We start from the raw sequence: 12,127 nt of genomic DNA, 5'->3' as shown, positions 1-12,127 counted from the left end.
CAGTCAAATTTACTACAAAGGAAACAGATAATATGATGGATGGCATGTTTACCTGCTTCTGAAGGCGGACTATCAAGCGGAAGAAGGGAAAGTCAGGTAAGAATGGCATGACCACCCTCTTGTCTTCTTCCAACAAGGCATCCATCCAAAAACACCGATTTACCTTCCACATGCTTTATTTTTGGGGGGAGCATCCATCTTCTCAGAAAGAGACACATTTCCTATGTTAGAGGGAAGACTTTCAAATTAATAAGTTATTGATGTATTAAAATTTGGGGAAAGGAATAAGAAAAGTGCGGTGAGAAAATTACTAAACCCAAATCTTTGTATTTTTTTTTTTATGGAACCTTATTGCAAGGTGGTGATGTAATTCTAAGAACCATTCCAGTGAGCCAATTCATCACCCCAGCTAGTGTTTTCCTTCTCTATAGCTGCATCACTGAGAGAGTTCTGAATGTGGTATATTCAAAGAGCCTAGGGCTGATAATTTCACAAAAATTACAGTCTTTATGGCTCTGAAATTATTTATATTAACGTACTCTGAAGAAAATCCTGAGTCTATCGTAAGGCCATGTAACAAGTAACTGAGGGGTGCCTGGGTGGCTCAGTTGGTTGAGCATCTGACTCTTGATTTTGGCTCAGGTCATGGTTTCACGTCTCGTGAGATTAAGCCCTGCGTTGGGCTCTGCACTGACAGTGTGGAGCCTGCTTGGAATTTTCCCTCTCCTTCTCTCTCCACCCCTCCCCCACCTCAAAATAAATAAATAAACTTTAAAGAAACAAGTAACTGAAACTGAAGTCTTCGCAATTTCATAATATCCAATCCTTACTTTCTCAGTATTGTTATATTTGTAAAACAAAAGTATTCTGCAGGCTTTTAACATTTTAAGCATTTCAGAACAATTCCTGTGTAAAATATCCAGCACAGAGAGACAGCTATGTTTCCTATAAATCCCACAGAAATGCTTATCTTAGACACAAATGTTTCATTCAGAAATATGTCATTAAAGGAGCTTGGATTCTACACAGTGCCCGCTTTCAAGAGAACTCTCATCTGTTGGTTTCTGTTTGTTACCTGCCTGACTTCCATTCATTCCTCTTTTGCATCCTGATGTTCCCCGTACTGCTCTTTCCACAATCTCAGCAGGGTGATGTCCATCATCTCCATAGATGCAGAAGTGGACAGGTGACTCAAGTCTGACCAAGCACAGCATCACATCCCTGGGACCACAGTGATTCATTCAAGGATGAAGAAAGGAGTTCAGTCTGGGCTGGCTATAGCCAGTGAGTTTCACTGCCAGGAATCCATTTTAGAAGACAGACCTTCTGTTTTCATGGCTGTTGCTTTTATTTGATGCATACCTTCCCAAACAGGCCTTTCCTTCGGCTGCCTTCTCAATTTGCTAGGAGCTTTTGGAAAACGAAATCATCTTCAGATTAGGATATTTCACTCTTTTTTCTTTGCTTTGATCATTTCTACCCCCTTCAGGTTGCTTTTTTTTTTTTTTTTAATTTGACTCCAGCCAGCCCTCTCCATGTCTTCATTTCTAGAACTACAGTATCCAGGAACGATCCAGAGAACAGAAAAACGTTTTTGCTGCAGAAGGATCAGGATCTAGGCACCATGTGGCATTCAGTTGGAGAGTTTCTTATATGTTCTTTACAAAAACAACAAAACAAGAAATAAATAAGAAACTAGAATCAAAAAGGAGCCATCCAGCACTTCTTTTCTCTCTTCTTGAAGCTTGGCTTTGCATTCTGCAAAACAAAGCAATTTACTGGCAGTGCAAAGCTCCTGTGTCAGTTACAACTCCTTCTCTTGCATGGGACTAAAACCTCAACTCGAACTGACTTAAATCAAAAAAGAAAGAGAGAAATAGAGAGATGCCTCTTTTTCAGAAATGCCCAGGATAGACGCTGGCTTTGGGGCACAACTAGATTCCAGACCCAAATGATATTATTAAGACCCATTTTCATTTCCCTTGTGCTGGCGTTATGGTCACAATACTCACGGTGATGCTGAAAAATCAGGGCTCAAGTACCTGTAGATAGAGGAAGAGAAAGCATATGCAATGCATTCATTCCCTCACCTACCCCTCTCTCTCTCTCCACACAGTTGCTTCCTGGTTACAAACCCGTGTCACACTGTGGCATCCCAGAGACGGAGGCTTCGGATCACAAGTCTAGGTGACTCCAACACATCTCTCCAAAGTTAACTAATTCAATCACTATGCCTAATTGCAAAAACCCTGGTGGGACGCTCTCAGAAGGGCCATCTGTATCTACCCCGAGTTCAGTCAGAGGAGCCATGAAAGCCACCTCTTTTGGGCTATAAGGCAGAGCATCTCAGAAAGCTGAAGGGAAAAGAGAAAACCAAAGGACTCTCAGGCATAATACAGTCCCCACCACAATGTATACACACACACTTCACAACCACTGAGGGTCTTCCTATTACTCCAACCTATTCTCCCATGTGGTTAGGGATGGAAATGAAGTTGAACAACTTTCTCCTCTCAGGCTATAAATAACCCACACTTCCAACCTCTCTCATGTGTTTCCAAAGTGCAAGCTTCCTCATAGCCCGCGGAAGCAGGGTCAGGACATCTCTCAGAATACTCTAAAACAGAGATGAGTCCAGTAAAACCCCAGGCCAACTCCAGCCGATGTTCTAACTAGTACCAGATATGCCAGATCCAACGAGTTCAAATCTTGACTCCATCAATTATTAGCCAGGTTGTCCCTAGAAAGTCATTCAACTTCTCTGTGCCACATTTTCTTTGACTGTAAAATGTAACCGTTGTGGTCTTTGTGGTCCCTCCTCTATGATATTCTGCAATGATTTATACAGTGGGCCTGTTTGGTGGTATTCTCTTACATCTAAACTACTGTTAATACTCTAATCTTCTTCTAGACCAAGAAGAATTATTACAGGTCAAAAAAAAAAAGGAGCATCGGTATGGAAATACAAATCTGAATTCTCAAGCCAGCCCTGACCCCAGTCATTGTGCAGCCTTGAGAAGGCACTAGGGCCCCTGGATTCTCTCCTATAAAATGAGGGAATTAGAGTAATTGTCTCCATGTTTCCTTCCAGCTTTATTCTAATAATACTCCTTAAGTGTAACAACTATTTTAAGACTGGACGTGAGGTAACTCACATGTTACCGTCATGGAAACATTAAGATGCCTTTGTTAAATAAAGGAAGTACCAGGATGCTGTCAAATATGGAATTCTCTTGTATATGCGAGGCTGGAGAAAAAAAAAATTAAGACCACGACTTCTTTTTTTTTTTTTTTTTTTTTTTTTTTTTTTTTAAATTTTTTTTTCCAACGTTTATTTATTTTTGGGACAGAGAGAGACAGAGCATGAACGGGCGAGGGGCAGAGAGAGAGGGAGACACAGAATCGGAAACAGGCTCCAGGCTCTGAGCCATCAGCCCAGAGCCTGACGCGGGGCTCAAACTCACGGACCGCGAGATCGTGACCTGGCTGAAGTCGGACGCTCAACCGACTGCGCCACCCAGGCGCCCCAAGACCACGACTTCTTACTAACACTTCTGATAAGCTCTCTGGGGTACCATCCTGAGAGAATATAGCTCTTCATTAAGATGTCCTAGCCCAGCACGACAGAAGACAATATGCAGAACATTTTCCCTTGTAATATGTTGCTGTGTTTTTGTGGGTCGGTTGTTTTTTCCTCTATTGATTCCATTTACTGGATAACTACTAATTGTTTCCTTGGCCTAGTAGTAAGCCCCATTTGTGATTTATAAGATGGATTCCAAAGCAATCTTTATTTTGTTGGAGGCAGAGAAATTGGCTTGCTGTTACCTTATAGTCTTCTGGGTTCTGGAGGAGACTTACCCTGAGCAGCATTATGTCTGAGTAAGGAGCCGAGCAGTCCCCGGGCTGTCACAGCCATATATCCTTGGTATACCAGGAAATACGCTTTTGTTCAAAAATCATTTTCAAGTCACTGCCCAGGCCTCTCCACAGAAGCAAATACCATTCCATCATTAGTTTCTCTTCTGACCTGTGCTCAGGCACAAACACATTCTCCTACAGCATCAAATACTCTTCAGCAAAGACTTCATCCTCAAACCATCCCATCAAAGTAATGAACAGAGGACACTTAACAGCAGGACTAATCTTGAGTATGTGCCCTATTTTGTGAGCCCAATCGCATCTTCTTTATAAAAGGCAAGAAACCAATTAGAAGCGCAACATTCATAGATGAGGATGAAAGAGTGCGGTATCTGACACTCCAGAGAAATAAGGAGGATAGAAAAACCATTTGTTGAGTGCAGACTACCGGCTGAATTTTAAATGCAGTGTCAAATTAAATCCGAGTAAGAACTTAGTGGGGGAGGTTGTGCAGACGTTCCTCTTTCCTTTTTACCCTTTTACAGGGTTATGAAGCAACTTGTCCAAGGCTGCTGAGATGCTAAGTAGCTGAGCTGTGATCTGGACCCAGGGCTGTCTTGCTTTCAAGACTGTGCCCCCAACTTTACCCCAAGATGCCCAAATATCATGTGATATAACTGGGAGAGCATGGGCCTCATACCTCATTCAGATCCACACTGATGCATATTACACAGTTTCCTATATAATGACCTGTGCCTCCTTCTAGAGCACTTTCATAATGCCCCAAAAAGTGAAATTGTTCTCAATATCTTGCCTACTTGAAAAGGCAGATTACACTCGTCATTCAAAACAAAATAGCTCCCCCTACAGTTTTTGTTCCATACACATTCTCAGCTTTGGCAAAGGAGGAGGGAATCCGCAGGTCGGCAAGGCTGAACTGAGCGTTTCCTCCTTATTGATGGGAGTAATTATCAGTCCATCTGCTTAGAGAGGATCAGCGGGTGCTACTCGGAATAAGAAGATGTGCCTTTTGCATTTTTCTCCATTTCAGCAGAATCAATCTATAATCTGTTAAGATCCCTGCACTGATTCTGACTGGCTCCAGGCTGGAGTGAAAGTGAACTTTCTGGAGGCCGAATTCCCTTCTGATTTGCAGCCCAGGGCTGGCAAAGGCGTTCTGTCAGCCTTCCAAGCCTTGAGATTCCTCTGTGACATCACAAGTGCCGGCTTTGCCCGGCACCCAGTGCCTCCCCGGAACTGTTTGGACCAGCGCACAGCTGTGCGTCAGCATCACCCCTGGACACGGCCCCCACGTGCGTTCCCATGAGGCTGCAAGCGGGAACACCACTGATGATGCAAGACCGGTGGGAACTTCTCTGCAGTGTCGTGGGTGCTCAGGGGGCCTGGGAACGTCACGAATGCGGAGTGGCCTAATGTCATTTGATCTCATCATTATGCCTTCCAACAACAAGCTGTCTCTACCCCTCTCCCATCTGATTCCTTCCCTTAGAGCATTTCCTAAGAATATGGGGGGGAATGATGGGGAAGAGACCCTTCCTATGTCCATGCAGAATCTACCTAAGTGGATAAATGAGTACCATGCGTAAGTACCATGCATAAGTACCATGCATAACAGTCAGAACTCCAGTCCTCCCCCCATTGATACCAGATAATTAAATGAGAAATGCAGCTAAAAGGTAAAAATTTTAAAACATAGAGGCGCCTGGGTGGCTCAGTCGGTTAAGCGTCCGACTTCGGCTCAGGTCACAATCTCGCGGTCTGTGAGTTCGAGCCCTGCGTCGGGCTCTGGGCTGATGGCTCAGAACCTGGAGCCTGCTTCCGATTCTGTGTGTCCCTCTCGCTCTGCCCCTCCCCCGTTCATGCTCTGTCTCTCTCTGTCTCAAAAATAAATAAAAAACATTAAAAAAAATTAAAAAAAAAATTTAAAAAAAATTTTAAAACATAGACATAGTGACAGCTACTACCTAATGAGTTCTTCACATAGACTAACCACTGTGTTAACAACTTTACATGTAACGTTTCGTTTAGTTCTCAAAACAGGCTTATGAGGCCTGTTCTGCTAATACACCCATTTTGCAGAGGAGTAAACGAAGATTCAGAGGAGCTAAATAATTTTGCCAAGCTCACACAGGTGTCAAAAAGCAGAGCATAGAGTTGAACTTATATCTCACTCCAAAGTCCATGCTCTTAGCGCTCTGCAGTACTGCTTCTCCGAAACAGAAATGCCAGCTTTTATGCAGCTACTTACAATAGAAAGTACAAACGGATCCTAGAAATGACCCTTAAAATACTCAGATACTTAAGAAAATTGAAATTTTGAAATGAGCACGCTTGCCTCATAAGGTTGTTCTTTGCATCCAAAAATGGCCTTTCACTTCACTGACTAGACGTGACAGTTAATGTGTATAGAATGGTTTGTGACTTTTCAAGCATTTCCATGTACGCCATTGGATTGGATATTGCCAGGAATCTGTGAGAAACAGAGGGCAGGCATTATTATTCCCACTATCTAGATAAAGTGGCAGGCTTAAGGCCATTCAGTGACATGGCCAAGGTCCCAGAGTTTAAAAACAATGCGTCCCAACTCAGTTCACAGCTTTTTCTAGTCCCCAGAGATGCCTGACTTGGGAACAGAGAGTAACTTCAATCTTTCCGCCTGGTGCTGAGGACAAACCCAATCCTTCAGACCCACTTCCTTCCATCTCAGTTAAAGATGTAACTGGCCTTTCATCCAGACACCTCCATCCAGGGCCAAGATTAAGTCACTTATTTGTGCTAATTCTCCCTGCCTACCCACATTTGAGGAGTGGCTTGTTCAGAAAATTCCCCCAAGTTTTCAGACCAGCTGAAAGTGATGCGCAACAGAAAAGATCACAAGGCAGGAGGGATGGATGGGAGTGTGGCAGACTAAACATCTGGGGATGACACGGCCCAAATTGGTGAATTTATTTTAAACAAGTCGCCTAGTCTGAGCCGTGATCACCTTCCCCATGTCAACGTTATCAATGGAATGACCTCCTAAAATTTCCTGCGGCCACTCAGGTCCATTTTTCACAGTGAAACGGTGTCATCTTACAAAAATGCAAGTCTCTCTCAGCTTGAAGCCTTCCAAATGCTTCCTAAAGCTTTCAGGCTTAAGACACCAAATCCTTATAATATGTAACCCCAGCTGATTTGTCCAAATTCTTAGGTCATTCCCCTACCAGGTGCCTTTCCCCTCTGAGTCTTCTTCTTAATCTCTTTGCCTAATACATGAAAGCCTCTTTATAATCTCCCTCACAATAACCCCCAACATAGGCTTGGGCATCTCCAGAAATAGCCTGGCAAGACACCCATTCCCTGGATAAGCATACCAAATTATCATTCACTAGTTGAATCCCAGTCAGTACCTGAAGTCCCACAAATCTGGGTCCAAATCCCCTTCCATTACACTAGCTGTGTGAGCTCTGTCTCAGTACCTCAGTTTCCTCATCTGAGAGGTGGGCAACCTCAGAAAGTCACTGTAGCAAGTAAATGAGAACACACGTAGAATGATTCAAAAAGTGCCTTACATGTGTTTAATAAGTATTAGTCATATCATCATCATCGTTATCACCATCACCATCATCATCCTCATCATCACTTTCCCCACGTTCCTTCCATTCACTTGGCTACACACCCCAAGTGTCTTTATCCAATGCCTAGTAGTATAAGCTATTTTTTAAATTAAAACTTTTATCAAATCCCCACAGGACTCTCTAGAGCCCGGAGACTTTTTTTTTTTTTTTTTTTTTTTTTGACAGAAAAGTGCCTGGATTATGGTGAATATTTCCCTAGCCCTGCCGCCAAGTTTGTGAGGAGTTTACTGACCAGGACCACAAGCCATGCCCAACCTCCTTCCACAAAGCCATGCCCACACCTCACACCCATGCACACAGACCGAAGAGTAAGTTAATTTCCTGGTTCAATTGCTTTTAGAAAGGGATTTCTAATTCAACTTGAGTTTCTACTACATCAACCCTATAGGTGTAGAGGGAATTGAAGAGACGGTAGGTGACAAGTAAGGACCAGAGGCAACTACATCAGGACTTTCTTTTTAACAGAAGGATGGAGAAATAAAATAACAAAAAAACCTGATGCGGCGCTCTCATTTATGTTTCAGGTTCACGGCAAAAAAATCAATATGGTCTCTGTCTTTTCTTTCAAGATCTCAAATGCTTCCTACTTCAAAGCATATCATCTGTTTAGTTACCGCCTTTCACAAAGACACAAAGTGAGACATTAATTTGTGCAGCATGAACTGAATTTCCAAAAGGTATACATGGGGAGTGTACATGAGAAGAATCTGTGGATACAATGCAGTAAAGCACACTGCCCTGCCTTGGTGATGGGAGTAACTGTGCTCAGCGCATGTGGGTAGATTCCACTATTTCATCACACTCACGTCGACAGCACAAATGCCATGCCAGATGAATCATTAAGGAGCATCATATTTTCTTTGTACCTACAGCCTCTTCTAACCATAATGAAGTGGTTAAAACAAGCAACTGATAAAAACCGTGGGCCAGTCTATTATTTTTACCCAAATATACCATAGCAACCACAGGGATGAAACAGACAAGACAGAAAAAAAAAATCAACCTTTAGAGCATAAATTTAGGTAATTCAAAATGAAATCACCATGCAAGGGACCCAGTTCATCTCACCTTATCACTGCAAGAGGGCAGCCAACTCAGGGCAAGAAAAAGATATTAATTCCTCAGTTCCTACTCACTTTACCATCGCCTCTCCACCCCTGGTATGACTTCAGGTTCCCCATCAGGTTCTGCTCTAAGCAGAGCTCATGAAGAAAGCTTATAGTAACACCCTTTATCTCCCTCTTCATGGCCCTTCATTGCAACCATTTCTACCTTTCTGTCCTCAAGACACTCAGAACAATGCTGGGTAAATCCATGGGACTCCTTTGATTACACGTGACAGAAACTAAACTTAAATTCATTAAGCTACACGGGAGTGTTTGGCTCTAGTAATGGGGAAGTCCAGGGTTAAGCTGGCCTCAAGGAGCCCAGTAACTTAGACAATGTGATTATATTTTACCATCCCTCTCCACCTCCCAGCTCAGATTCTCCTTGATGTCCTCCTTTTCTATTGATTGGCTGCTGGCTAGCGGCCAGCCTCAGCGATGGAATGGTAAAGAAGCATGAGTGCAGAAAACTCCAGCTTTCCATCACCCCTGCTTAGCCACACCAGAGCATCTCTCTTCCCTCATGGCTCTATATAAAATTGCAGGAAAGGACTCTGATTGGCCTGAACTGGGTCATGCACTCATTCCCGTAGCCTTGGAAACAGGTAGCTATGATTGGCCTGGCCTACTTGTGTGCCCACGCCAGCAGCCACAGGGCTAGGTCTTGTGATTAGCAGCTCCTCACAACCAGAACAGTTCCTACGAAAAGAGGTGTGTTTGGTGTTCGCAGAAGGTGGGTGGGAAGACACAAATAGCATCTATTCACTGGCTTATCTCATTAAGCCTTTATTTCCAGGATACTCACACACTCTGACCCTCCTGTGCCTTAACTGATGACCTTTGTTTCCCACTAAATATTCCCCGCTATAACCCTTATAAAGACCGGCCTTTTGGAGACCATCTTAAAGCTCTACTTCATCTCATTTTCATACTTAAAGAAATTCAGCCTAGCAACCACAAGTAAATAAAAATCAATTTAAATGTTTACTACCTTTTGATATGGAAAAATGCCAGCTTAAGTATTATTCTTGTAACTCCCGGAAAAATATTCTCTGAGCATTCCCTCTTTCTCCAATTCTGAGATGAATGAAGGTGGCTCTAAAGGTCAGTGAACCTGCGCTGTTCTAACACCAACAATTCCTCTCCAAACCTGTCCCACTTTTCATTTCCCCCTTAATATCTCTATCATTTTCCTCATACCATTTGCTTTTTGACCTTTCTAGAGTAATTAGCTAGCATCTCCAGACCTCACCATTTGCAGTGATGTATATAATAAAGGCCAAGATGATGATGATGAAGACAGAAATCTATCTGGTGGAGCAGGAGGAGCCCCGGAGGCAAGCCGGCAAAGTCAGGTTTTTCTTCAGCAGGTGAGGGAGGCAGATCTGTGAAGGTTCGCATGTTGATGCATTTTTCCCTGAGATACACTATTCACTTAAAGTCTAGTCACTCATTTCACAAACTCACTCAGAACCAGTCACACAAAGCATGTAGCATAGACTGTATTCTCATGAGATGTTACATGATGAAAGGCTTTGTAATTACATAAATGTGGGAAATGTTTATATTTGATGCCTCCATTTGAGACTTATGATGCATCTTAATGGCTCTGAGAAGTCCTATGGTAAAGGAATACGTTTAACTTATTTTGCTTAGTATTTCCAAATACTGGTTTTTAACTGATAAAACTATTCAGGGTAACACATGTTAACAGTCTTCTGAATATACTTTGAGCACTGCAATGCTAAGAGATTTGTAGATAATAATACCTTCTCGGGAGAGTTTTTATGTTTTTGGAGGCTCATCCCCCACACAAAGCTCTAATGGTGAAGATGCTGGGTGCACGGCTGGCCAGCATTCTGTTCTTGGAAGCAGGACCCTCTGATAATTAGTCTTGTACTGCCTGCATTTGGCTTGGAATTGCTCTCCACGTGAAACTGCTGACCTACTGGGCAACACGGGTAACAGAAGAACCGTGAGCCCACTGCAGACCTCCCTCCCATGAAACCAGTTTAGTGCTCTCACGGCTCCTACCGCACCTTGGGCTTGTTACCAGTTTCCTACAAAAAGGACCCAGTTCTGTTTATCAGCGTTTCAGGAAACTTCTCCAAGCTCCTCCCTTTTTTGGTCCTGTTAAATATGTGTGTCCTCCACCTTGCCACTTCTGGTTGAGAACCTTTGGCTTTGGGCTGGGTTTCTACCTCCCTGCCTAGCCCCTTAGATTTAATGTTCTGGCCCAGATGACTAGCTCCAGCTCCAGGTCTACTCTCATACCTTAAAACTACAGGTCAACTTCACCCTCTTAAACTCAGGTTCCAGAACCCCAGCTGAGGGATGAACCTACACTTACTACTGGTCTTCAAGGGAAATAGAGAAGTTCTTCTTTAAAACATCCTATACATTTTACCTCTTCCTTTTGTCAAACTTAGTGCGCACACTCGCGTTCTCCCTCTCTCCCTCTCTTTCTCTCTCTCCCCCCATATATATAAATATATATATATATGTATAACTTAAATCTCTCTCCCCCATATATATAAATATATATATATAACTTAAATCTCTCTCTCCATATATATATATATATATATATATATAACTTAAATCTCTCTCTCTCTCTATATATATATATAACTTAAATAACTCTCTCCCTCCCTCTCTCTCCCCCCCCATATATATATGTATATGTATATAACTTAAATCTCTACACCACCTCTGAGATTTCAAGCCTCTTGAGAAGAAAAATCTCCATTTTTTCATATATTTCACAATGCCTGCATAAAGCCAATTGCACACAATAAGTATTTGATGAATGTTTATTGACTCCACAAATAGGAAAGTGAATGATCTTTTATATACCATATGGAATTTTGCTTTTTAGGACCAAGAGAAAAGATAACAGATTTATAAATGCAACGTATAAAAGTAAGATAACATTACATCTTGTTAATTTAGGATTCCCTAATTCAAAAGCTGTGTTAATTCCCACAGAGTGGTGATTTTGCTTGCCTCCATACAAGCCCAGGTCCATCTGGCAATGTCTGGAAATATATCTCATTGTCACAACTGGGGTGGAGGGAACAGAACTATCAGCATCTAGTGAGTAGAAGCCCGGAGTGCTGCTAAATATCTTACAATGCACAGGACAGCCCCCACAACAACAAAGAATCGTGTGACCCAAAATATCAAGTACCGGTACTAACAAATCCTGCCACAGAGATCAGGCAAAAGCCCTCCTTTTCACTGCCCAACAGCAAAAAGCTTTCTAAAGAAATTAATAGCCTAAAAAGATTCCAAAAAGAATTTAAGCTTTTCCAAGTGCATAAAGTCACCTGATTTGCTTTCATCAAAGAGTGGTCCTCATTATTGTTATTATTCCACTCTGTAATCACCCAGAATGCTTTGCTCATGCTGTGTTTGACCAATTGCTGAACTGAATTGCTTAAATGCTTTCTCTTCTTAGTGATGCTTTTGTCTATATTACAGGGTAGGAACCAAATTTAATTCGCTAGTCATAGGACAAAT

At 42.4% G+C, this 12,127-nt stretch overlaps 1 long non-coding RNA gene across 2 annotated transcripts in view; it reads right to left on the bottom strand.

The window, feature by feature from the left end:
• Positions 1-12,127, bottom strand: part of LOC147583558 (uncharacterized) — a 284,453-nt gene that overhangs the window by 228,207 nt on the left and 44,119 nt on the right. For both annotated transcript variants that reach the window (XR_015248314.1, XR_015248315.1), the window contains exons 2-3: positions 1,076-1,658; positions 53-221 (exon numbers count right to left, since the gene is read on the bottom strand). This is a non-coding gene — a long non-coding RNA (uncharacterized LOC147583558). The remainder of the gene's footprint in view (positions 1-52; positions 222-1,075; positions 1,659-12,127) is intronic.

Source organism: Puma concolor, chromosome A2, assembly GCF_028749965.1.
Source record: "Puma concolor isolate L17-30 chromosome A2, mPumCon1.1.hap2, whole genome shotgun sequence".
Lineage (NCBI taxonomy): Eukaryota > Metazoa > Chordata > Mammalia > Carnivora > Felidae > Puma > Puma concolor.
Note: the sequence above shows the minus strand (reverse complement) of the source record. Positions and strands in the feature narration are given on the sequence as shown.